The 26792-nt window shown below is 45.2% G+C and overlaps 1 long non-coding RNA gene across 1 annotated transcript in view; it reads left to right on the forward strand.

The window, feature by feature from the left end:
• The window catches only part of LOC137306157 (uncharacterized), a 36666-nt gene extending 12697 nt beyond the window's left edge, over positions 1–23969 (forward strand). The window contains exons 2-4 of the long non-coding RNA XR_010958828.1: positions 9686–9716; positions 13069–13403; positions 23320–23969. This is a non-coding gene — a long non-coding RNA (uncharacterized lncRNA). The remainder of the gene's footprint in view (positions 1–9685; positions 9717–13068; positions 13404–23319) is intronic.
• Positions 23970–26792: the final 2823 nt, after the last annotated feature.

Here is a 26792-nt window from a genome sequence, read left to right on the forward strand (position 1 = left end):
TGTCCTGCTTTTTGTAGACAGGACATACCTGGGCAATTTTCCACATTGTCGGGTAGATGCCAGTGTTGTAGCTGTACTGGAACAGCTTGGGTAGAGGTGCAGCTAGTTCTGGAGCACAAGTCTTCAGCACTACAGCCGGGATGTTGTCGGGGCCCATAGCCTTTGCTGTATCCAGTGCACTCAGCCATTTATTGATATCACGTGGAGTGAATCGAATTGGCTGAAGACTGGCAACTGTGATGGTGGGGATATCGGGAGGAGGCCGAGATGGATCATCCACTCGGCACTTCAGGCTGAAGATGGTTGCAAACACTTCAGCCTTGTCTTTTGGACTCACATGCTGGACTCCACCATCATTGAGGATGGGGATGTTTACAGAGCTTCCTCCTCCCGTTAGTTGTTTAATTGTCCACCACCATTCATGACTGGATGTGACAGGATTGCAGAGCTGTGATCTGATCCGTTGGTTGTGGAATCGCTTAGCTCTGTCTATAGCATGTTGCTTCCGCTGTTTAGCATGCATGTAGTCCTGAGTTGTACCTTCACCGGGTTGGCACCTCATTTTTAGGTACGCCTGGTGCTGCTCCTGGCATGCTCTTCTACACTCCTCATTGAACCTGGGTTGATCCCCTGGCTTGTTGGTAATGGTAGAGTGAGAAATATACCGGGCTATGAGGTTATAGATTGTGCTGGAATACAGTTCTGCTGCTGCTGATGGCCCACAGTGCCTCATGGATGCCCAGTTTTGAGCTGCTAGATCTGTTCTGAATCTATCCCATTTAGCACGGTGGTAGTGCCATACAACACGTTGGATGGTGTCCTCTGTGTGAAGACGGGACTTCGTCTCCACGAGGACTGTGCGGTAGTCACTCCTACCAATACTGTCATGGACAGATGCATTTGCGACAGGTAGATTGGCGAGGACGAGGTCAAGTAAGTTTTTTCCTCGTGTTGGTTCGCTCACCATCTGCCGCAGGCCCAGTCTAGCAGCTATGCCCTTCAGGACTCGGCCAGCTCGGTCCGTAGTGATGGACATTGAAGTCCCCCATCCAAGTAGTGTTCAACATGGAGGAGGACTGATTCATCAGCTGAGGGAGGGCGGTAGATGATAATCAGCAGGAGGTTTCCTTGCCCATGTTTGGCCTGATGCCATGAGATTTCATGGGGTCCAGAGTCAATGTTGAGGACTCCCAGGGCCACTCCCTCCTGACTGTATATCACAGTACCGCCACCTCTAGTCGGTCTGTCCTGCTGGTGGGACAGGACATACCCAGGGATGGTGATGGAAGAGTCTGGGACGTTGGCTGAAAGGTATGATTCTGTGAGTATGGCTATGTCAGGCTGTTGCTTGACTAGTCTGTAGGACAGCTCTCCCAATTTTGGCACAAGTCAGCAGATGTTAGTGAGGAGGATTTTGCAGGGTCGACTGGGTTTGCCTTTGTCATGTCCTGTACCTAGTGGTCCGATGCCGGGTGATCCGTCCGGTTTTATTCTTATTATGACTTTTTTTAGTGAGATTTTACAACTGAGTGGCTTGCTAGGCCATTTCAGAGGGCAATTAAGAATCAACCACATTGCTGTGGGTCTGGAGTCACATATAGGCCAGGCTGGGTAAGGACGGCAGGTTTCCTTCCCTAAAGGACATTAGTGAACCAGATGGGTTTTTACGACAATCCGGTAGTTTCATGGCCACCATCACTGCTACTAGTATTTTAATTCCAGCCCTAAATATCTATGGCAGGTTTAGTCCATATCTACCGCTCAAATACAGCAGCTTGATAACGTTCAATGCATTTCAATGGTGAGGCAGACAGTGAAATGCCGTTTTCACTAAGCTAACAGTGGAGTGGTGCAACTCGGAAGGCAACTTTTGGATATTCGCATTTAACCATGCAACTGCTCCTTGCCTGAAGTTGCTGTACCATTTACGCGTAAGTAATTGCAAGTGTCATTAGCCTCACCGTTATTTTGACAGCAAAATCTCGCCCCATATTCTAGTCTCCACTCACTGGGGCAGTCTGGAATGGGCTTGAACCCTTCACCTTCTAACTCAGAGGTGGAAATCCTACCACTAAAGCAAAGACTTACTCCCAGGAAGTGGGTGCACTCCATAGGTGTGCAGGTGGTTTCCAACCACAACAGTATCATCCTCCATGTTAATCCCTGTTATCAGAGAGCGGCCACGATGCTTCAATTCTGCAGTAATCCACAGTGCCTGCATTGTTTGAAGGTGCTGAGAGAATGGCCAGATTGCTCTTGGGTGACTGGGACTATCTTTTTCACCATGGTTCCTGATTACATTTGGAAAAGCCCCTATCGCAGCAGAACCCAGAGATACTGAGGTCCATGCCACCATCTGAGACACTGCGCAGCAAACTACTGTGAAGCTGACGCATCAATTCCATTGCTTAGACTATTTGGGTGGGATGCTGCTGTGCAGTCCAAATAAAATGAGCAAGATCATTTTATTTGGACGCACATTTGTAACTCAAAACTGGATGAGCACCAGAAATGGGTTCTCTGCTGCACTGCTGGTGAAGGGATGGTAGCAGAGCGGGAGCAGCTCCCACGAAATTCCCAGCCATTGTATATGTAATGCAGTTGCTTAGCAAGTATAGCCCCAAGGGAGGAGGAAAACAGGGAGCATGGGAAAGTTGAGAGGGAAAGGGATCCACTTGCTGGGTGATAGAATCACACCTCCAAACTTGTCCTTGCCAATGCCTTCAATGTTTTTGCTTGGTAACAGGGTGAGTGCCGTCTTCTCATGTGGAGTTAGCTCCTTTAGGGTTGTAGGGTACTCACTCATCTCAGTCCTCGCCCAATGGTTATGTCTAAACTTTATCTGCAAACAGAATACAGTGAAGAAGATTAGAGGAACTTGTGCAGCACCCCAAACAGCACCCCTGTGATCACAACACCTCCCTCCTGAGGCCAACTCAGGAAGTGAAAGGATGCCACACTGCAAATATTCACTGCATCTTTAATTATGTGCAAGAGTGGTGTTTTGTATCCCCAAGGAGGCAAATGAGCAGAAAATCACATGTGCCACACCTTCTCTGAAGAAAGAGGTAGCAACTGTGTAAAGGAGAGTCCATTTCTGCATTTGCTCCAAGGTCCTGGGAGACCTCATTGACTTACTCCGCCAGCTACTTCCATGTGGCCTGAGCTGTCACCTTTGTAGTATGGTGACACAGTGCCTCAAAAACAGCCACACTCTTTTGCTGCACCTTTCACAGCAGGACATCCAATGTTTCATCACTGAAGTGGGAAGTGTTGCCCATGTTGCTCCTTGCAGTGATTTTTTTAATATATATAGATCATATGTTAGCTTGGTGCATAAACAATGTCTTGTCTTTGAGAGCAAGTACCATCCCTTCACATGCTGCTAGCGTGCCAAATTTTGTGACTGGCAGCTAGTCAGCCTGCTGCTTGACTCCCTCTGCATATGTACCATGCTCAGAAAGCCTAGACAAATGAAGAGGTGGCCTTAGATACAAAATTCAGCACTGACTCCTCCCCGTGCTATCAGTTAGAGTGCGAGTGCAAGTGTGCCTGTACCACAGGTCTGCGCAGCCTCAGTTTTTCTGGGATTGTAAAATCAGGGCTAATAAATCTATTCTGCCATATACACATAATATTTGTCAACATGCCTGGTATGGGACAGTGTGAGAACTGAGTGCTTTTTTAAACTAAACTCTATGCCCTATCGTACCTGGACTCCCTATTTGTGTTGGGGAAACCTTGGGCTCGATGTTACCAGGGCTGCGGGTTCGCGGAGGGAGGGCTATTGGGCGAGTGGGTAACACGCCCGGTGAAATTAGTCAGCCACCCGCGCGATCGCAGCCTAATTGGATCCACTTACCTGTTTTTCAGGGTTCCCCACTGCTGATCTGTGCGTCGGGCGGGCTGCGCATGCGCAGTAAGGTCTGTCAGCTGGAGGAGCTCTATTTAAAGGGGCAGTCCTCCACTGACAGATGCTGCAACAAATAGAAAAAATTACAGCATGGAGCAGCCCAGGGGGAAGGCTGCTCCCAGTTTAATGATGCCTCACTCCAGGTGTCAATACATGGGGTGAGGAGGAGGGGGAGGACAGAGATCTTCCCCCCCGGCGGGCGGGAGGAAGTGGCCTGCCTCTGCCACCAGGAAGGCCTGGCTCGAGGTGGCAGAGGAGGTCACCTGCACCACCAACATATCGCCCACCTGCATACAGTGCAGGAGGCGCTCCAATGACCTCAGTAGGTCAGCCAAAGTGAGTACACTTACTCATTCCTCTACACTCCGTCTGCCACATCACCGCCCCCACCCCACACCTCCTTCTGCACTGCCAACACTACTCTGTCACATCACCCCTCATACCCACTCAAACCTCATCCTCATCTTACCTGCACCTACTCACCTCGCCAGTACTCACCCCGCCACTACCACTCAACCCAATCCTCATACAATCTCATGGCTCTATCTCATACTCACCCTCTCGTGCATCTCTTTCACGGCCAGCCTCACTCAACCTGCCACTACCTGTGCTGCAGCCACAGGGCATGCATCAGATATGTGCAGTAGGCAGCGTAAGGCAAACGTGTCGTGAGCATGAAGGGGATGCACAAGGGTGTTTGAGGGTTTGTCATGGTTGTTACTTATATTGAATTTCTGACCAACTCACATTACATATTATATTGGCACCACTACTTCCATGTCTTTGCGAATCTTGTCTGGTTTGTGCAATAATGCCCTTTCCTGAGGATCACTATGAAGACATGAAGGAGGCTGCAGATGTCCACGACTACATGTCGAGTGACTGTGAGCCTCCGTGTGCACTGCTGCTCAGAGAGGTCCAGGAAGCTGAGCCTCGGTCTGTGGACCCTGTGGCGAGGGTAGTGCCCTCTGCGACGCATCTCTCTCTGCGGTAGCCCTCCCTCCTGCTGTACAGGTGGATGTGTCACAGCACTCTGTTGTGGAGCTCCACGTGTCAGATGTAAGCGGCTTGGATGGCAAGGCTGGTGGGGCTGGTGATGCTGTTCGCCCTCCGGGGAGGTCATGACTGCAGCTACAGCGGTCCCCATCCGGAAGATGTACATCTGAGGGGGTCCGCAAGGTAGGTAAATGTCTCTGGACCCCGGGGTAAGTGTGCAAGTTGGTGACTTTGATTGTCAGGAGGAGGGTGGTGGAGGCCAAACTTTGTCCCAAGTGACAGAGTGGCCTCCTGCAATGAGTGAGGGTCTCCCCCCACCACCTGTCAAATGGACCTTTGTAGCTGCCACAGGCTGACAGCTGCAAAAGGTCCATTTGAACTGGGAGTGTTTCCCCCAGTATGGGAAACAGTCCCAGTTTGCTATAAAATCCCACCCCTCCTCACATAATCCCTTAATCAGGTCTGTTAATGACCTGAACAAGCGAAATATATACCTTCAAGTGGAACCCCGCCGGCTTTAATTGCCTGCGGGATTCCCACCAGCGGGGCTGCGCGCGCACGCCGGCGCGTCAGTGGGGAACCCGGAAGTGGGCGGGTTGGAGCCGGGCTCCGGTCCCGCTCCAGGATTCTCCGATTTTCGGAGCCCCCCCTGCCAGGAACGCACCCGATAGCGGGTGCTAAAATGATGCCCCTTATTTTAAGCCTCTTGGTGAAAAGCCAGACTAGAAGTTTCTCACCAGACTTCATATTGGCAACATCAAATACCATACAAAAACAACCCGTTAAGACCAACCACATGACATATTTTCCTACACAATAATATTTTATATTGTTTATATAGTTTCAGGTTTCTGTCCGTATGTCAGGTTGGACACTGAGGGGTTCAGTGTTTCATAAATGGAAAATTCCTTTGGTTTGATACAACTGGATAATTAGTTAGGGTGTTAGCAGCAATTTAAATTGGTTTTATGAAGCCCTGTAGTCCAGCAATTACTGTTTGTGGTATTAGCGTGTGAATACTTAATGTATTCTAGGCTTATATATTTTATCCACTCCAGACAGCACTGAAGACTTCTGGGCAATCATGGTTTATACATAAGACTCACAAGGACTGTGCTATTAGTTGATGGTTTCCATTATCCACTGATGTCATCGGAGCCCGATCTGCGTATTTAAAGAGGACCCCACCAGATTTAAAATTGCAGTTAACCAGATCAGGGCAGGAAAGGATTGGGTTAGTCCCCAGCTCTATTTTGACTACCCCTCCCCCAGCCTGGCGGAAACCAGCTGCTGTAACTTTGATGGAAGATCAATGAAAACCCCTTTTACACGTGTTTCCTAGGGTTCTGTCAAATTTACAGTGGCTGATTGAGAGGCTGTTTCCCCTGGCTAGAGAGTCGAGAACTAGGGGTCATAGCCTCAAGATAAAGACCATTTAGGACCGAGATGAGGGTTGTGAATCTTTGGAATTCTCTACCCCAGAGGGCTGTGGATGCTCAGTCGTTGAGTATATTCAAGGCTGCGATAGATAGATTTTTGGACACTAAGGGAATCAAGGGATATGGGGATAGGGCGGGAAAGTGGAGTTGAAGTAGAAGATCAGCCATAATCTTATTGAATGGCAAAGCAGGCTCGAGGGTCCGTATGACCTACTCCTGCTCCTATTTCTTATGTTCTTATGTACCCCGGAGGAAATTCCCAGCATTAGGTTTTTTCTTCGATAAAGACCTAGCCAGTGAATTAAGGCTAGCAACTGTACCAAAAAGTTCCAACGACACTTTAAAGTTCAGCTTGATGTTCTCCTGTGCTTTGATAGTCAAACATGCAATGACTTAAAAGATTATTGATGAGATTCAATAATGAGACCATGATGCATTGATGGATGAAGCCAGTGCACATATATGCCTGCTTGGTGTAGGAAGGATGATAGAGATTTCAAAAACCTTTTTCCACTGTATGTCTAGCTCTTCAAGGTGTTCAATTTTCCCCTTGTATCCTATCCTGCATCAAGTCCCGTTTGTCCATTGCCCCTTTCTTTGCTGACCTACGTTGGCTCCCAGTCCCTCAATGCCTCAGATTTAAAATTCTTGCTCTCCATCCCTTCATGACCATGCCCCCACTCCCCCCACCCCCCGCCATCTCTTTCCTCCTCGAACTCTGTTCTTCTGATTCTGCCCTCTTGTGAAAATGTCTTCCCTTTGTCCCACCATTGCCAGCTGCATTTGGAGCCTCTAGATCCCATGGTTTGGAATTTTCTCTTTAAACTCCTCTACCTCTCTACCTCTGTCTCATCCTTTAAGAGCCTCCATAAAACCCACCTCGTTGACCAAGCTTTTGGTCGCCCCCTCCTAATATCTCCTTCTTTAGCTCATTGTCCATTTTTCCTTATGCCTTTGTGAAGTGCCTTGCCACTTTTTTCTACATTAAAGGCACAACATAAATACAAGTTGCTGTTGTTGTTATGCTAACCTTGAGATCCCAAGACCTATACAGATGAGGAATGTCACTTGCCCCTGCAAACTGCACAATGTAAGCGTCGAAAAAGAACATGAAAGCAATGAGGACCAATATGACAGCCCAAATGTGGTTCATTCTCTCCAATATTTGAGTGGTTTTCTAGCTTGAAACATGATGTGTGAAGAACTACATTGAGTCTTTGGGGGCTACAACATTGAAGATGTCACTGCTCCGACCATCTTAGATTTGACAATCCATTTTATCCATCTGTGCCAATGTTTTTTTGATCTTACCTTGAATTTGACAATATTTACATGATGCAAAGTCAAGGCTGATTGGAAGGCACAGGTTATGATTTGTCATGACAGTAATAATTTCCTGTAGCTCATACGCTTTAAAGTCCCTTTGTGGAATGAATTTGAATGATTTCAAACTATTTACTGGAAACTAATGTGCAAATAATTAGAAATTGGTCAGTTTGAGCCCATATTGACAGAAACAGATGCTCTATTGAACAAGAGGAGGGGACTTGGATTGTATCCCTAAAAGGATAGGCGTCCTGAAAAGTTTGTCCAAGGACTACACTGGGTTTAGATCACTTCCCTTGGTTCAAGAAAGGTGAACAAATGAAGATTTCTAATTTTATTTACTTAGAAGAAATATTCAATTAAATGGAGTTAGTTATACCAGTTAAAGCATTTATGGGTACCCAAACTAAAGGTTATAAGGTAAAGTGATAACTTTTAGAATCATATTTTAAACAGTTTTCATTTCTGAGTAATTATTGCTGTAGTCACAATTGTAACCCTAGAGGCTTCACAAAGCTAACAGTTTCCAGCTGTGCACTCACCAGATACATTTTCCACACCAGCTTCTTGCATAATCTATGATCAACTTAGCTGAAGGCCCCAGATGTGCTATTAACTTACTCTTAACCATCTGGGCCTTGGCATGGTCTTGTCACTGCGACGTGACAAACTAATGAGAAATCAGAATTAGCAGCCTCTTAGCAGACTGTTCTCATTGGCGACATCAAGTATCATTCAAAATGAACCTGTCAAGACTGAACACATGACGTCTTTTCTTACACAATGTTTTACGTGGATTCAGATTTCTGTGGTTTGTCAGGCTGGATACCAAGGGACTCAATGTTTTATAAATAGACTTGGCAAAATCATGTAATGTGAACAAACAGATCAGATATCGTTATTTCATTTGCAACATGTGACTAGGCTGGCAAGGAACAATAAGAAAGCAGTTGAAGAACTATTCAGTTACTGGATCACATGCTTGTGAATGACTGACTGACTGTTTTATTTGGTCAAATTGAATTTAGATGCTGCTTATTTGAAAGTCCATTGAAGTGGGTCAATTAACAAAATATGATGTGCTTTTATTAATATTAACAATGTAATGAATATATCTTCATTAAAGGGTATGTGCTTGAAGCCCATTAAATAGTTTATCTCTCTACTGTTTCAGCAACAAAGCACAATAAACAAAATATGGTTGGATGTGACGAGGGGAGAATTAATGTACAAGAGAAGTGAGCTTCATTAGGGAAACTGGCCTTTTCTCATCCCTAACTTTTCTTACTTTTTTTATATCTGCGCTTCGTAACATTCCAGAAGATGAGCAGTAGCTTTAATTTTGTTTTCTTATGGATACGAAGACACATTCATAATGCAAATAAGATCACTCCACTTAATAAATTTAGAACCTGCCTGTATTTAGTTCTTTCCAAGTATGCAAAGGAATTATCACATGAAAACCATGCACATATCTTGTTAATTGTGTGAAGTGACTATAAGTACATGTAACATGGAGACATATGAGACCTTTGAAAAGAAATGCGAGTAGAGATTTTTAAAATCTTTTTGGAGACAATTTTGTTTAAAGTTTTTGCTTAAAAAAAAAGAGTGGGTTGGTGGTGAAGGTAATTTTATTTTCTTCAGAATTTTTTTGTTTGGAAAGAGAGAATAAGATGTCAAAGAGGAAAATTCAGCATGTAGTCAAGTTTTGAGAAAACCAAATTATTGAATTTAGGTTTGTATCTAAGGTCACTTTTGGTAATAAATGTAAAAAAATAATTACAAAACCAACACACTTTAGTTTCAACAGACGTGACAAAGAACCAGCGCAATTTGTCTCAGGAGTCCTCAGTGGAAGCAATTTCATACATACAATTTCATAATCTTTGACTTTGATTGTCACCACAACTCTCAGTGACCAATTACATATATGCAACATTTAAAAAATGAACTGATAGAGTTTCTTCGTGGTCAATTAATTTTCAATGTTTATACTATCTCCTCACAGGAAATGTGGAGTCAAGAACCTCGCCCACAAGGTATGGTTAGAATGTATGGAATGAAAAGGAGGAACTCCAATAACTTCCAAGGAGGAGGTTACATTTTCTATTCCAAAATGTGAATTGCTTTGTGCTTTAAGAGGAATTGATTCAACCATATTCATAAAGAAACAATTATAATAAACATTAATTTTTAGTATTAAAAACAATTTATTCAATAAAGTTAACAATCTTTAAAACAATTTGACTTCCACATAGTCAATAAGATAAAGAAGAAGCTGCATGTACCTCTGATGGTGCAGTGGATACTTGTGTGGTGTGGTACCAAAGACCATTAAAGTATAAAGTTTGATCCCTCCACTGTGCTGAGTTAGCTGGTTAGGAGGCAGTGACAACAATTGACCTCGTCACTCTCGGTCCAGGGAGGAGAAAATCAAGCAAGTTTCCCACTCCTGATTACTATTCAGTGACCCCTATTGGAAAGTTGGTGTGTAGGTTGTGGGTAAGGGATTGGGTTCAGCTATGATTATCCCATGGTTGAATAGTCTTTTAAAAATCACTGTCTAGGCTCTCACGTGAAGAATGATTACTAGGGTGAGGTTATTGTAAAGCAGGACATAACATTGGAGGTCAGAGAAACTGCTGGTATAAAGACTTTCAGCAAACAATGTATGAAAATAATTTGGTATGGTGAGCATGTTAAACATAGTGACTAGTGGGTTAAAGTTAACTTTTAAAAATGTGAGAAAAATGACACATTACAATCACAGTGATAAGGTGGAGGTTTAATTTGGTTTAATTCTGTGCGACACACCATTGATTTCAGATTATACAAATGCCCTCCAGTAAATTTTTTTTTGAATCCACTACTTAAAAGGTAAAGTTTTCCAGATGTTTTGAATGTGAATAAAAACACTGAACATTAAAGGAAATCCACTTTCAGGTTAAAGAATGATAACAAAAAAAAAATCATCTTATTTGGCAAAGAAACTATCTACAGCTGCAGAACACATGCTTACATTATTTGCACTGAAAAAATATTCCACTGGCTTAGTACTAGCTTGGCTGCATTTCATCCATGTCAGCAACAACCTAAGGGATGACAGTCCAAACTGCTGCATACAGATTCAGCTTGACACAGTTTTGAACTGTCACTGTTTTACCATCAGTGTGGTGAAACTACCAACTAACAGACTGGCATTATTCAAGGACGAGCATTAGGTCTATTAACGTGCCCAGATAATACATAGAAAATGCACAAGTTTAAAGTTTCTTAACTTGTGTGAAATATTCCAAGCCAAATATGATACTGTATTTTCATTCCACCGTCTGTGTTCAAAATCAAAGACCCTAATCCTAATATCTGGGAATTGAATATCTACATGCACATAGTCATACTTTAATTTCAGGTAATGTGCGTATTCAGATTATGTGATTGTGATCCCAAACTAAGGATGTCACTCCTTCACCAGCGCATACCTTTAATTTAGGTACGGGCACACTTCACGCCAAATCCATTAACTACATCAGTGCTGTTACTTAAACAGAAGCGAATATCATAACAATAATAATATTACAACATAGTACGTGTGTTGATATAGTGCCTTATAACACTGAAATGTCTCAAAGCATTTCATATAATTAATTTTTTGTAAGAGAATGCAGTTGGTATGTTGTGCCAGTAACATTCTATGACCGGAATGCGATGAATTTCTTCAATTGTTTAATATAATGGGGACGTAAGGCTTGAGATTCATAAATTAATGGTAGTCAGGTGGTCTTAATCAAGCCCCAGTGGACATGGATTAATTGCATCAAAATTACCGAATGCCTTAGATTGGTCAGACCTACAATGAATAAGGTGGATAATTGAAAGGAATTCTAGCCAGGAATTTACTGTTGGTGATACTAATGGATGGAGGCTGATTGCATTTTGTCCACTATTTTAGTGAAGATATTAACCCATTGAAAATAAACAGGTTAACTCCGTGTTAAAATAGCAGACAGAGGAATGCTACACAGACATGTTTAGTATTTGTCCAGCAATATAGCCAGCAGCAATTTCTAGGTTTATATAACAAGTATGATAACTGCAAGATTAAAAGAACACCAAAAGCACACTGGCCCAATTGTGTCCTTTCCCTTGGAGGTGTGTCTAAACTTTATCTCTTCATCCACCTCACAAGATCAAAAATTTGCCATATTTGGAATTGTCAGAGTGATCCCACACTCTAATGCTTCAAACTTTTGTGCAATACCATGCTGCAGATCATAGAATCATACAGCACAGAAAGAGGTCATTTGGCCCATCGTGCCTAAGCCGGCTCTTTGAAAGAGCTATCCAATTATCCTCACTCTTCTGCTCTTTCCCCATAGCCCTGCAGATTTTTCCTTTTCAAGTATTTATCCAATTCCCTTTTGAAAGTTACCATTGAATCTACTTCCACCACCCTTTCAGGCAGTGCATTCCAGATCATAACAACTCGCTGTGTAAAAAAAAACTTCTCCTCATGTCGCCTCTGGTTCTTTTGCCAATCACCTTAAATTTGTGTCTCTGGTTACTTATCCTCCTGCCACTGGAAACAGTTTCTCTTTATTTTCTCTATCAAAACCCTTCATAATTTTGAACACCTCGATTAAATCTCCCCTTAACCTTCTCTGCTCCAAAGAGAACAATCCCAGCTTTTCTAGTCTCGCCACATAACTGAAGTCCCTCACTCCTGGTACCATTCAGGTAAATCTCCTCTGCACCCCTCCAAGGTCTTAACATCCTTCCTAAAGTGTAGTGTCCAGAATTGGACACAATACTCCAGCTGAGGCCTAACCAGTGATTTATAAATGTTTAGCATAACTTCCTTGCTTTTGTACTCTTTGCCTCTGTTTATAAAGCCCAGGATCCCGTATGCTTTTTTAACAGAAGCCTGTAGTTTTAACTCCGATGTAAAAGTGTTACTGGGATCTTCCGATGCTTTAAAAGAATCATGTAACATGTAGCAGCACTTGATTAATGGAGTAAGAAAATTCTTGATATCGTTGCAAAAGTACATTACTTCTGACAGAAATCATTTTAGGTTCAATACACCAGCCCCTGGTCATAGCTTTAAGGATGGAAATTGTGATCGGTGCTGTTAGGTGGATAATGCCTGTGCTAAAGCAGTACAGAGACGAATTTGGCACAATTGCATTAGTTGTTTGTATGAGAACAGCACTGATTATAACTTCTACTCTATTGTTGCAAGGGTAGCTAACATTAAAAATCGGTTAATTTATACGGTTAACTTTCAAACCCAGACAGGCCAGTCAAAAAAGCAATCATTCAATATGATTTTATTTGATTAAATTAGTGGAGTTTATTAGAATGATATTTTTTCTTTCTCCTCCTCTTCTGAAGGTGGTGATTCACGCTGGGATGTAGTTCCATGGCTGCTGGCCGCTCTCCAGTACCTCCTCCAGTGCTGTTTGTGAGTGAGCATCCGCAGACTATTCAGCTGTAAGGGAGGGAGGGGGAAAATCACAGCCAAGCCTCTTCCTATCTGACATCCTCGCACAAGTACTTTTCACCAGGCGTCACTGGACAGTAATTGATGGTGGGAACCCGGGCTACTTTCTCCCCTTTTAAACCTCAAAACAGTGAGGGCAATCGTGTGTTGTACCAGTCCCTTCCCCCCCACCCCAGATGTGATCGATTATGTACATCAATCAGGAATGGGACCCAAGATGTTTCTGGTATGTATGGCTCAGTATACGGCAGAATGAGTTTTCCAAAAATAGTTTGTTTGCAACTAAAGATCATAAATAACAAAACTGTATGGACTTTTGGGTCAACAGAACTAGCAATTTGCACAAAACAAAACAATAGCATAACATCACTTTGGTCATTTAGTTAATGTTATCATTTAAGTGTTACACAAACACAAAGCTGACAAAAGTAATTGACTCCTATATGTTCCTATAAATGCTTTGCTAAAAGACCTTTTTATCAGAAGGTTTTGCTCAACATTTTTGAATGATTCTTTTTCTGGATGACATTTTCTTTAACTTCCAGCAGGTTTTCGGGTCCAGTTTTTATATATTTTTGATACCAAAACAACTGTCTGATTTTACAGTTCACTGGAGATTGCGTTGCTATGACCAGACACGAGTAAGAGGAGGCAGCAGTTGCAAAGTCATTCAAGGGTCGATTTTAACTCAGTTCGGGAAGGAGGGCAATCGGGCCGGGTAGTGGGCGATCAGGTCAGGAAAGGGGGCGATCAGGTCGGTTGGTAGCTGTGGCCAGGGGGAGGTAGCAGTGGTGATCAGGGAGAGGGGGAGTAATGGCTTGGACCCTTGAACAGGAACCAATTTAAGGATTTTTCCCCTTGTTCGGGGGCCAATTGGACCAGTGCTGGGGTTGGAAATTTCCATGACCAGGTGACATTCAGATGCCAGAGAGGCTCCTATAACATGCGCTTTCACTCACCTGCCCCATCCTTATAAGATGCCCTCCCATTGACCCTGCAAACGCTGGTGAAATTGGTACTGGAGTGCACTGTCGGATGTAAACCCGGTGTAACTGCTGAGATCACAACCCAAAGAATTTCAGGGCCAAAGTGTTATAAGACCTACTTTTCCCATAAAAAATTCCTGTGTCACATACCCGTCCTTGATTGAGATTGCAGACTATAACCTCTTCCCAAGCTTGGCCAATGGGTCTCTATAATTAGTTTTAAAGAGTGGGTGTGAGTGACAATTCAACTCTCCCTTGTGATTTTCTGTCTTTAAAGGGAAACTTTCCAGATGACTCCACTTGAGATCAGCAACTTACTGCATCAAAAATATCAGGTTTATGTCAGAGTCCTAACACTCTGCCACATTGTGTCAGCTGCTCTATCATCCTGGCAAAGTAGTAAAGAACTATGAGGTCCTGTTAAAGGTAATGGAGCTGAGACGCAGGAGGAGAAAACCAATAAGGTGGATTATTCTTAACAACATTTTTTACCCTATAAAATGGTGATATGCTCTTTCGGGAGATGGATGCATTGGAAATACAACTAAGTTCATGGGGTCAATTTTGAAATTAAATTGCGGGGGCAGGGGGCTCCGAAAATCGCAGAAATCCCGACCGTGTTCGTAACCTAACTCCAACCTGCAGACTTTCCAGAGGTTCCCCATTGTCACATCTGGGTGCGTGTGCGCCTCCTGAATGCGGAAGTCCCACCGGCAATTAAAGCCGACGGGATGATAGTTAAGACACTTATTTAGATACTTAAAGTACTTACTTTTGTCCACATTTTGACACGGGTCCAATTTTGGAACATCCTCACTGTGTTTCCCGTGCTGTGGGAAACACTCCATGTTCTACCAGACGTGTTTCAGCCAGCAGCCAGTTGGACATTCAAATGCTTGTTTGACAGATGAGGGAAAAAGGTGAGTTCTTGCTGCAGGGCACTCTGTTCTTTCACACAAACTTCTGGCTGCAAGATCTTTGTGTTTTCACTGAAAATTCTTACTTTCCACTCTCAATTCTTATGTTCACACATATTTGACAACTTTTCGGACCCCCTCAAACTCACACCATAAGGATGGGGGGAGCGCCATGGCTGAATTCACCACTACATCCGAGGACGAGCAACATCACCAGCCTCGCCAGGCACGGCGTGCACGTCCGCCACTTGCAGCTCCACAACACAGTGATGCACCATAGGCAACTGCAAAAGGGCACAGAGGGCAACAACAGAGAGGGGTGCCACTTGAGGAGGCCCCATCCACATCTGCCACCCACATGGAGGAGGAGGAGGAGGAGGAACCCATGGGCAGAGCAGTGGCTCACCTGGCTGCTCGTGAGGCCAGGGAGTCACTGATATGTGAACGGTTCTCCTAACACCAGAAAGTGTGAAGAGTCCAGTCATCACACCACCCGGAAAGAGCAGCGCTCACACCAGGCCGCCCACCCCTCCCTGCACAAAACAGTCCTGCAACTACATATATACCCACTGTAAAGTGACCCAATGGGTGGCATCAAGTGTTGCCGTTCATGGTGAACCTCATGAAAGGGTCCTATCACAAAAGCCAGTCAAGAATGGACAAGACGTGGCAGCAGTGGTGACAATCATAAAATTTAATGTGACTTTAACAAAAACTAAATATAAATGAAAAACACGACAGTCCATCAAACTCCCTTGGGCATACCCTTCGTGATCACAAAACCTTCGCCTTTCTCTTCAGACTACTTCTACTTGGTGCATCCCTGTGGCTGCTGCAGAGGTAGTGGCAGGTTGCTCGTGTTCATGCCCGGACTGTTTAGATGCTTTCGGCCTACGCCCTCTGAGTTTTGGAGTCCATGAGGGCCCTGTGCAGGGGCAGACTTGGCCACCTCCTGGAGAGTAGGCAGCATTGCGGGTACTGGTTGAGAGGGGGGCAACGGGTGAGACGTGGGAGCGCTTTGAGTGGCATCCCCGCTTCCATATCCCCTTTCGCCATCATCCCTCTCCTGGGCCAGGCCCACATCACTCCTACCACCCTGCTGGAGAACAGTTTGGAGGATATGTATGATGCCTTGGAAGCCCAGTTGTAAAGTTCCTGTCCGCCTGTTTAAGGCGGCAGAATGTTGTTCACCCTGAGTCCGAACAGCCTTTGTCAGGGCCTGAATGGACTTATTTGTGAGCCGTGTTTGAAGCTCAATGGAGGCTAGCCTTCCCTCCATCGCAGACATTCTCGCACTTACCTGTGTCATTATCTCAAAAGGTTGCTCATGTCCCTATCTCACAGATTCCCTCCCGTACCTGTGCCACCATTCCACTCATGCAGGAGTTGGACTCCTCCAGCCTCTACAGTATTGTGGAGAGTGCGCATGGCACCTGTTCCAGCACCTCGCAAATGTGCTGCTGTCCCTCGATCATTCTTCTTTTAAAGGACGGCCCCCGGGGTTCAGCATCTGCGTCCAGCTGAGCAGAGCCTGGAAATGAGTGCTCCTATCAACACGGATACTCCAAAGCTGCCCCTGCCACCACACACAAGCTCATGCTCATTTGTGTGTGGTGACTCACCAGGTGCCAACCCAACTAACTGAGGACTAGGACCCACCGAGGTGTGAGTATCTGCGCTGGTGGATGGCTCGCTAAGATGTGACGGTTCACCCTTAGAGGCCGGCAGGTCCTCTGAGGAATCACCCTCTGCCATCACAGCAGTCGCTGAAGGCCCTGTAAGAGAACAGAAGGCAATATTAAGCATCATCACAGATGTGTCATGTTGTGATGAGCATACTGAGATGCTGAAGATGACAAGGCATGTTAACATCAATTCATATTGTGTGTGATAAACGTCACCAGATGTTTGTCGGGTGCTAGTCTCACCGCCCCCAACAGTCAGGCACTCGAGGGTGCGGCTCAGCTCCAGCGCCTCCTGCTCCGCGTCTGTGAGGACCAGTGTTTGTGGAGGCTCCCCTCCAGACCTCGCCCTCTCCCGTGCATTTTGCGTTCTCTTCTCCTAGAAGGGGAGAAAGAACTAACGTCTAAGTGAGTGATGGTGAAGAGGCCAACCGATGAATGCATTGCTTTAGGTGAGGCTGACCGTGAAAGAGATGCATCAGAGGGTGAGTATGAGACAGAGTCATGACATTGTATGAGGACTGGGTTGAGTGGTAGTGGTGGGGTGAGTACTAGGGAGGTGAGGAAGTGCTGAGGAAGTGCAGGTAAGTTGAGGGTGAGCTTTGAGTGGGTGTGAGGAGTGATGTGATAGAGTAGTGCAGAATGAGTTGGGGGGGTGGGGGGCAGTGATGTGCAACATGGAATGTAGGAGAATGAGTAAGTGTACTCACTTTAGCTGACCTAGTTAAGTCATTGAAGCGCTTCCTGCATTGGATCCAGGTGCGGGAGATGTTGCTGCTGCTGGTAACCTCCTCTGCCACCTCAAGCCAGGCCTTCTTGGTGGCAGAGGCAGGGCACTTCCTCCCATCCGTCGGGTAGAACTCATCCCTCCTCCTCCTCACCCCATTCCAGTAGCACCTGGAGTGAGGCATCGTTAAACCTTGGAGCAGCCTTGTCCCTGTGCTGCTCCATTGTGTTTTTTGGTCTTTGCTCCAGCAAAAGCCTTTGGAGCAATGGCCCTTTAAATAGAGCTCCTCCAGCCGACAGCCTCTGATGTGGGTGCGCAGTCCGCCCGCTGCGCAGCTTTCGGACGGCAAACCCGGAAGCCACGTTAAGCGACATCAATTGAGTCACGATCGCGTGCAAAACGGACATTTTTTATTGGGCGGGTTAGCCACGTGCTCAATCACCCTCCCGCTGCCATCCTGCCTCCATTCCAATATCGGGTCCCATGTAACAAATAGAGATTAGTAATAAGTTAGTCATTAATAAAGTGGATATAAGCCAATGTAAGAAGCTCGATTACATTCAAGAATGCTTAAAGAATTTAAGATGTGGAGATGACGGTGATGGACTGGGGTGGACAAATGTAAGGAATCTTACAACACCAGGTTATAGTCCAACAATTTTTTAAAAAATCATCCTACGCACTCTCATCCCACGTACTCCCCGCATGGGAGACTTCTACTGCCTCCCAAAGATACACAAAGCCAACACACCCGGACGTCCTATCGTATCAGGCAACGGAACCCTGTGTGAGAACCTCTCTGGATACATCGAGGGCATCCTGAAACCCATCGTACAGGGAACCCCCAGCTTCTGTCGCGACACTACAGACTTCCTACAAAAACTCAGTACCCACGGACCAGTTGAACCAGGAACACTTCTCACCACGATGGACGTCTTGGCACTATACACCAGTATCCCCCACGATGACGGCATCGCTGCGACAGCATCAATACTCAACACCAACAACAGCCAATCTCTGGACGCCATCCTACAACTCATCCGCTTCATCCTGGATCACAATGTCTTCACCTTCGATAACCAGTTCTTTACCCAAACACACGGAACAGCCATGGGGACCAAATTCGCACCCCAATACGCCAACATTTTCATGCACAAGTTCGAGCGGGACTTCTTCACTGCACAAGACCTCCAACCAACACTATACACCAGATACATCGACGACATTTTCTTTCTATGGACCCACGGCAAGGAATCACTAAAGAGACTACACGATAACATCAACAAGTTCCATCCCACCATCAAGCTCACCATGGACTACTCCTCAGAATCAGTTTCTTTCTTGGACACACGAATCTCCATCAAAGACGGGCACGTCAGCACCTCACTCTACCGCAAGCCCACGGAAAACCTCACGATGCTCCACTTTTCCAGCTTCCACCCTAACCACGTCAAAGAGGCCATCCCCTATGGACAGGCCCTGCGAATACACAGGGTCTGCTCAGACGAGGAGGAACGCGATGGACACCTACAGACGCTGAAAGACGCCCTAGTAAGAACGGGATATGACGCTCGACTCATCGATCGACAGTTCCGACGGGCCACAGCAAAAAATCGCATAGACCTCCTCAGGAGACTAACACGGGACGCAACCAACAGAGTACCCTTTGTCGTCCAGTACTTCCCCGGAGCGGAGAAACTACGCCATGTTCTCCGCAGCCTTCAACATGTCATCAATGAGGACAAACACCTCGCTATGGCCATCCCCACACCTCCACTACTCGCCTTTAAACAGCCACCCAACCTCAAACAGACCATCGTTCGCAGCAAATTACCTAGCTTTCAAGAGAACAGCGTCCACGACACCACACAACCCTGCCACGGTAACCTCTGCAAGACATGCCAGATCATCGACACAGATACCACCATCACACGAGAGGACACCACCCACCAGGTGCATGGTTCATACTCCTGTGACTCAGCCAACGTTGTCTACCTCATACGTTGCAGGAAAGGATGCCCCAGAGCATGGTACATTGGTGAGACCATGCAGACGCTGCGACAACGGATGAACGGACACCGCGCAACAATCGCCAAACAGGAGGGTTCCCTCCCAGTCGGGGAACACTTCAGCAGTCATGGACATTCATCCACCGACCTTCGGGTAAGCGTACTCCAAGGCGGCCTTCGAGACACACGACAACGCAAAATCGTCGAGCAGAAATTGATAGCCAAGTTCCGCACCCATGAGGACGGCCTCAACCGGGATCTTGGGTTCATGTCACGCTACACGTTACCCCACCAGCGAACAAATGTTATCTGTTTTTAATATAACGGGTCAGTTGCTGTCTTTTCTATGTTTCTACCTCTCTATCTCTGTTTTTTTTTTGTTTGTTGTTTTTTTTTGGTGATTTGTATATTCTGTGAGACCTGGCAGGTAACACCTGTCTGTCTGCACACTGATTGCCTTGGCAACGGGCAGTTGAAAAAACTGTCTGTACTCACCAAGCATTGTTCTGTGAATTATAAATGCGATTTCATTTCGAGGATTTCATTTTCACATCGTTCACCTGACGAAGGAGGAAGCCTCCGAAAGCTTGTGAATTTAAAATAAAATTGCTGGACTATAACTTGGTGTTGTAAAATTGTTTACAATTGTCAACCCCAGTCCATCACCGGCATCTCCACATCATTAATAAAGTGGATATAAGCCAATGTAAGAAGCTCGATTACATTCAAGAATGCTTAAAGAATTTAAGATGTGGAGATGACGGTGATGGACTGGGGTGGACAAATGTAAGGAATCTTACAACACCAGGTTATAGTCCAACAATTTTATTTTAAAATCACAAGCTTTCGGAGATTATCTCCTTCGTCAGGTGTTGTAAAGAATTTAAGGAAGAGGTATAGAGACTGAGGCTCAGATTTTACACAGCTTATTAAAAACAGGGTAGTATCAGAAGATTGCAACACAGCAGGTGTAGTTTCCAATTTTTTTTTAAAAAAGATCGCAAACCTGATCCTAGGAAATTACCAGAAAAACCGCCTGACCCGATTTCGGGTTAGAAGTCTTTCAGCTATTCTTGGGGTGCAGGATTACGGTCACTGAAATTGCCTCTTGTTCCACCCATTTTATGTCCGTAAAATGGGTGCAACAAGGTCCAATTCTACCCCGATATGTTTCAATAACTCTGCTAATGACCCTCAAACTGGACCAGTGTCTGTAACATGAACTTACGTGTGATGGTGAAACTATCCCACAGAGCCTTCTTGTGTTCACTTCCACATCAATGGAGCAAGAACAACTGCTGAATTGGCAAAAAGCTGCCAAATATATTTCTCTGCCAAGGTAAGGAACTGTCAGTCAACCCCTTACACAAAGAAAAAGGACATCAAATGTATTTTTCACAAATAAATAAAGGTGTCAACTTCGCTTAGGATTTAATAAACAGAGACTGTCTGCTGCAACAGACTGACACCCACTGGTGTGGCAGCAACCCCAAATGGTTAGCTCTCTTTTCTTCCTGTGATCAGATTTAACTGTTCTAAAACCTGGATTGCCTGTAAATCTTCTCTCACTGGCTAAACAATAAAGTGATAGACCCTTAGGTCTATCACTTTATTGTTTAGCCAGTGAGAGAAGATCTATGCCCATTAGCAACAGGGCTGTGACAGCCAAAACTCACTTTAAACACTTAGTGCAGCATAAATGTCAGGATTGGTCTGCTGCAATCTTTGGCTGCACCACTATGGGCCCTCCCCCGTGGGTGACCACCAGAACAAAGAGGGCAGGTATTGTAGTGGAGTCCTGCTGCTTCAATAGGCAGAAGTAGCTGCAGCTCCAGGAGACTTCTTTTATTGGCCTATATGCTGTATTGTAAAGGGATTTGATTACTAAATTCTGCCTGCATTTTGTCATCTAGGGTCTAGGCCTGGACCCCGATCAAAGTGGGCCTAACTTTTGCTAGCCACGAAGCCAATATGCCTGTATTTATCCAGAGTACCAGCTGCTCAGTGGATCCCAGGCCATGGACGAGGAAATTCCTGGCCCAGGAGTTCCCTCCGTCCATCCACAAGCCTCTGAGGTAGGGGACCATGCTTGAGATAAGCAGAGGTTCCGTTCCGAAAAGGTTCCCGAGGAAACGCTCAGTGTAGGTCAGGACCTTGTGTGTCCAGATCCAGCTTAATTTACAGGCCTCCTGCTGCACTCCCATCTGGATTATGCTTCTTTATCTTGTGCGGTTTGACTAACAACTAAGCCCTTCTTTCTAAGCAGGAAGATAATCCTCTCTCAGCACTGCATTGTTTCAGAGAAGGATGCAAAGTTAAGCCATTTGTCCAATGTAACTGCATTCTAAGCTCTGACATCTGCTGTATCATACATACAAGAATGCATACACCATAATCACCTCACGTACTAGATTAAATGGGGTATAGCGTATAAATGGGTAATTTTGAAAATAGTACTTGACAAATATAATAGCATTAACTACGAATAATAGCAGAATACTTTTTTGCCAGAAAGCATTTAAGCAGTCTGGAATTTTTTCATGCTTTAAGGTATTCACCCATTTTGCTGTCAAAAGCCATTAGCCTGATTGAAGAATGTGATTTCTGAACCACAATGGACAACCAAACTAACAGACCATTGTGAAATGCATTTCGAGATGAATCTTTAGGGAGGAAAAGCAGCACTCTGTTTCATCATAATGCATGAGAGTAATGAAATCAAAAAATGTAATTTGCAATTTCCTTCGTCAATCACCAGCTGCTTATATGTTTTGAGATAATAAATGGAAGCTATTGACAGTACCTAATGCTCTGACTTGGACACTTTAGATAAACAAGTAGTTTTATTGACATCCTTGCAGCTGGAAATGCAAGCGAGTGGCATTTTTAATACTACATCGTACAACTTTGACCAGGGAGTGGTAAATGCAGGCTATAAAAATATATATATACTTTTACATTTCTAGAGTTTATAAAATGTGATGAGTTATAGCACATATAATAACAACAAAACAAAACCTTGCATTTATATAGCATCTTTAACACAGAAAAACGTCCTGTGGCACTTCACAGAGGCATAGTTAGAGAAAAATGGATGCCCACACAAAGCAGATATTAGCTTGGTCAAAGAGGTGGGTTTTAATGAAGGCCTTTAAGGAGAAGGAGGTAGACAGGTGAAACAGTTTAGGGACGGAATGTGGGGCCTCGACGGCTGAAGACACAACCGCCAATGGCGGGGTGCAGGGATGGGAGTTGCACAAGAAGCCACAGTCGGAGGGATGAAGAGGGGGCGGGTTGTAGGGCTGGAGGAGGTTATAGAGATGGGGAGGGGCAAAGCCTTGACTGGATTTAAACATGAGGATGAGAATTTTAAATTTGAGGCATTGGCTCCCAGTCCTCCAATGTAGGTCAGCAAGGACAGGGGTGAGCGGGACATGGTACGGGATATGATATGAGCAGCAGAGTTTTTGATGAGTTAAAGTTTACAGAGGGTTGAGAATGGGAGGCTGGCCATGAAAGCATTGGAACGATTGAGTCTGGAGGTGCCAAAGGTATAAGATGAAGGTTTTAGCAGCAGATGGGCTGAGGCAAGAGTGGCAGTGGGTGATGTTTGGTGCCCCGAGTCTTAAGAACATAAGAAATAGGAGCAAGAGTAGGCCATGCGGCCCCTCGAGCCTGCTCCGCCATTCAATCAGATCATGGCTGATTTTTGACCTCAACTCCACTTTCCCACCTGATGCCCACATCCCTTGATTGCCCTAGAGCCCAAAAATCTATCCATCTGCTTCAAACATGTCTCTGTTTTAATGCAAAACCTACAGCAGGTGGTCAACACTCAGCACTAATTCGAGAGGCATCGGCCATTGAGAGAGGCAACTGCTCCAGAAATGGTGAAGCAAAACCGATCAACAACTAGGACTTTGGATACAAAAGGAGCCTTGTGGCAAGTGCTCTACAAATCGGAATGAACAATGGCCATCGAGAGAAGCAATTGCAACATCATGAGAGCCCATCAAAAGCCATCAAAGATTCTTAAGGACTTTGTAAGAACTGTTTAAACAGGCATGGAAGTGCCTCATTTAAGTGACGAAGACCATTGTAAGAGAGGTGTATATTAGTGGAAGCTCGAAACCCCGCTCCCTCTTGTTTTGCAGTCTTGCTTTTGCTCTCTCTTGTTCTGCTCCTCTTGTTTTGCTCTCTTGCTCACTCGAGCTTTCCAGGGAGGAGAGCAGCTTCCAGCGAAACCAACGAACCCTACGTGAGAGAACCGGTCAGCCAGACCTGCAAGTGAAAAGGGATTGGTGAGCCTCGACCACACGTGTGTGTGTGTGTGTGTGTGGTAGGTGTCTCCAGGGTCCCCACCAACCTCTTAGTTTAGCAGGATAAAGTACTGGAGTGGGTGTGTGTAACTCAATGTACTGTGTAGGACCGTTTGTATCGTTATTTTCTTCGTGTTGACGGTATAATAAAACCAACATTCCAATTCAATTCAAACACCCAGTTTGTGTGTTCTCTGTGCTATTCGGCTATGTGATCCATCACCGGGTGCGTTAGCATAAGTCCCGTTTTCCTGAACCCCCGATCTGTGAGGTATAAGTGTTCCTTGGCTAGACCCGGGACCAGATATCTGCACCGATCAATAGGGTGAGAACAACCCCAAAACACCCTACACCTCCTCACAGCTTGCTTTCCCACCTAGCTTTGTATTGTCAGCAAACTTGGATACATTACACTCGATCCCTTCATCTAAGTCATTAATATAGATTGTAAATAGCCCAGGCCCAAGCATCGATCCCTGCGGCTCCCCACTAGTTAAAACTTGCCAGCCCAAAAATGACCCATTTATTCCTACTCTCTGTTTTCTGTCCGTTAACCAATTCTCAATCCATGCTAATATATTACCCCCAACCCATTAGCTCTTCTATAGCAGCAGTATGAGTGTTTTTGTGGAATTCTCTGACTGGACTTACGACATGCACTTTGGACTCCACTGCAGAGGCCCCCGGAAAGACCATACACTCAAATTGCAGTGCAGATAACCCTTCCTCCACAACTGCAAAGATGCAGCTAGTGGACTCCTTCGCACCACTAGAACAGACTTTGCAGAGTATTTACGGCAGAGTAAAGTGACTCCTATAGATGAATCTACTTAGACCGGGACCATGGCCGGCGTGGACACGATGGGCCGAAGGGCCTCTATCCGTGCTGTATAACACTATGACTCTATGACTCTATCTTTTATATGCAGCCCCTATAAGGTCTGAGTCCCTGGCCACTGTAGTTGAGGAAGTAACCAAGGTGGCCCTCCAAACAGCAGGTGCCTACTGCTCCTCATCTGTGTTGTGTGAATCATCTGGTGGTACCTCCTTAAGCTCATTATCTACATTCTACTGGGTGTGTATAGCTGTGCTAGTGCTTGCAAAAGTTGTTTTGCTTGTGGCCACTGGCAGACTGTTCTTCCAGGCCTACAAAAAACAGAAGAGTAGCATATGTCAAAAGGCTTGTGCCAAGAGACACTTTCAAACCCTGCTTGTCTTGCAGTTTAATGCATGTTATTTTTTATGGTTGAATGTATGGCCTGGATTTTCCTGTGCTATCCTACCCCAAATCAGACAGGATGGCAGGGCAAACAGCAGGGAAAATGGGATAGTGGGGCCTATCGTCCAGACCTTAATTTTCCTCACCCCAACCCAGCTGAGATGGCGACTGGCTGCCCCTCCCACACATCTCACATGTAAATAGAAGCAGGAAGGCTGGATCTGGCAAGCACCCCATTTCCCTGCCTTCTGTCAGGGACCATGTTGGGTGGGGGGGGTGCGGTGGGGTGGAGGCGGTCTTTGATGCAAAAGCAGATGACCTGGTGATGCCCGTTTTGGAGGGAGAGGGGCAAGTGTTGGGCACCCCTACTTTGGCTCAGACTCCAAAAATGTAATTTTGTTAGGCCTCAGCTCAGTCCACGGTCTAACATTAAAGTCTTCTAGCCCAAATTTCCCTGAATTTAAGATTTTACTTTTTAACTTTTAATTCTGACCCACAATAAAATGCCTCCGACAAACTGAAATCCACAACATAGTGAAATGAGCTGAACTTACTGGATTGAGTGAAAAGAAATGTGCTGGCAAAAGCCAGAGATGACCAGCCAAAAATGTTAACATCAATAAGTCGATTGCTCTGGCTACAGTGAAATGTGACAACGTGTCAAGTAAGTGAACACAACTTGGATGCTAAACTTTTGTACATGGCTTTCAATTTTGATGAAAATCACAGACTGTGATCCGTTCTTCACTGTATGACATGAAAAATTTCAAAGGTCACATCACCATTTTTCCTGCAGATTTCAGCACCACATTTTATACTGGAAAATCACCATCTAGATTGTTTCAAGAGCATTTCTAAGGATGTACTGTCAGTGATGTATTCTGCAATAAGAGGTTCACAGCCATGAAAATCTGTAAACAATTTTACAACACCAAGTTATAGTCCAGCAATTTTATTTGAAATTCACAAGCTTTCGGAGGCTTCCTCATTCCTCAGGTGAATGCTATGGAAATGAAATCCTCGAACCTCTCGCATTTATAAATCACAGAACAATACCTGGTGATTACAGACATTCTTTCCAACTGCCCGTTGCCAAGGCAATCAGTGTGCAGACAGACAGGTGTTACCTACAAGGTCTCCGAATATACAAACCACCAAAAAAAAACACAGAGATAGAGAGGCAGAAACATGGAAAAGACAGCAAATGACCCGTTATATTAGAGTCATAGAGTCATAGAGTTATACAGCACGGATAGAGGCCCTTCGGCCCATTGTGTCCGCGCCGGCCATCAGCCCTGTCTACTCGAATCCCATATTCCAGCATTTGGTCCGTAGCCTTGTATGCTATGGCATTTCAAGTGCTCATCCAAATGCTTCTTGAATGTTGTGAGGGTTCCTGCCTCCACAACCCTTTCAGACAGTGAGTTCCAGACTCCAACCACCCTCTGGGTGAAAAAGTTCTTTCTCAAATCCCCTCTAAACCTCCCGCCTTTTACCTTGAATCTATGCCCCCTTGTTATAGAACCCTCAACGAAGGGAAAAAGCTCCTTAGTATCCATCCTATCTGTGCCCCTCATAATTTTGTACACCTCAATCATGTCCCCCCTCAGCCTCCTCTGCTCCAAGGAAAACAAACCCAATCTTCCCAGTCTCTCTTCATAGCTGAAGCGCTCCAGCCCTGGTAACATCCTGGTGAATCTCCTCTGCACCCTCTCCAAAGCGATCACATCCTTCCTGTAGTGTGGCGACCAGAACT

Source organism: Heptranchias perlo, chromosome 3, assembly GCF_035084215.1.
Source record: "Heptranchias perlo isolate sHepPer1 chromosome 3, sHepPer1.hap1, whole genome shotgun sequence".
NCBI classification, from domain to species: Eukaryota; Metazoa; Chordata; class Chondrichthyes; order Hexanchiformes; family Hexanchidae; genus Heptranchias; species Heptranchias perlo.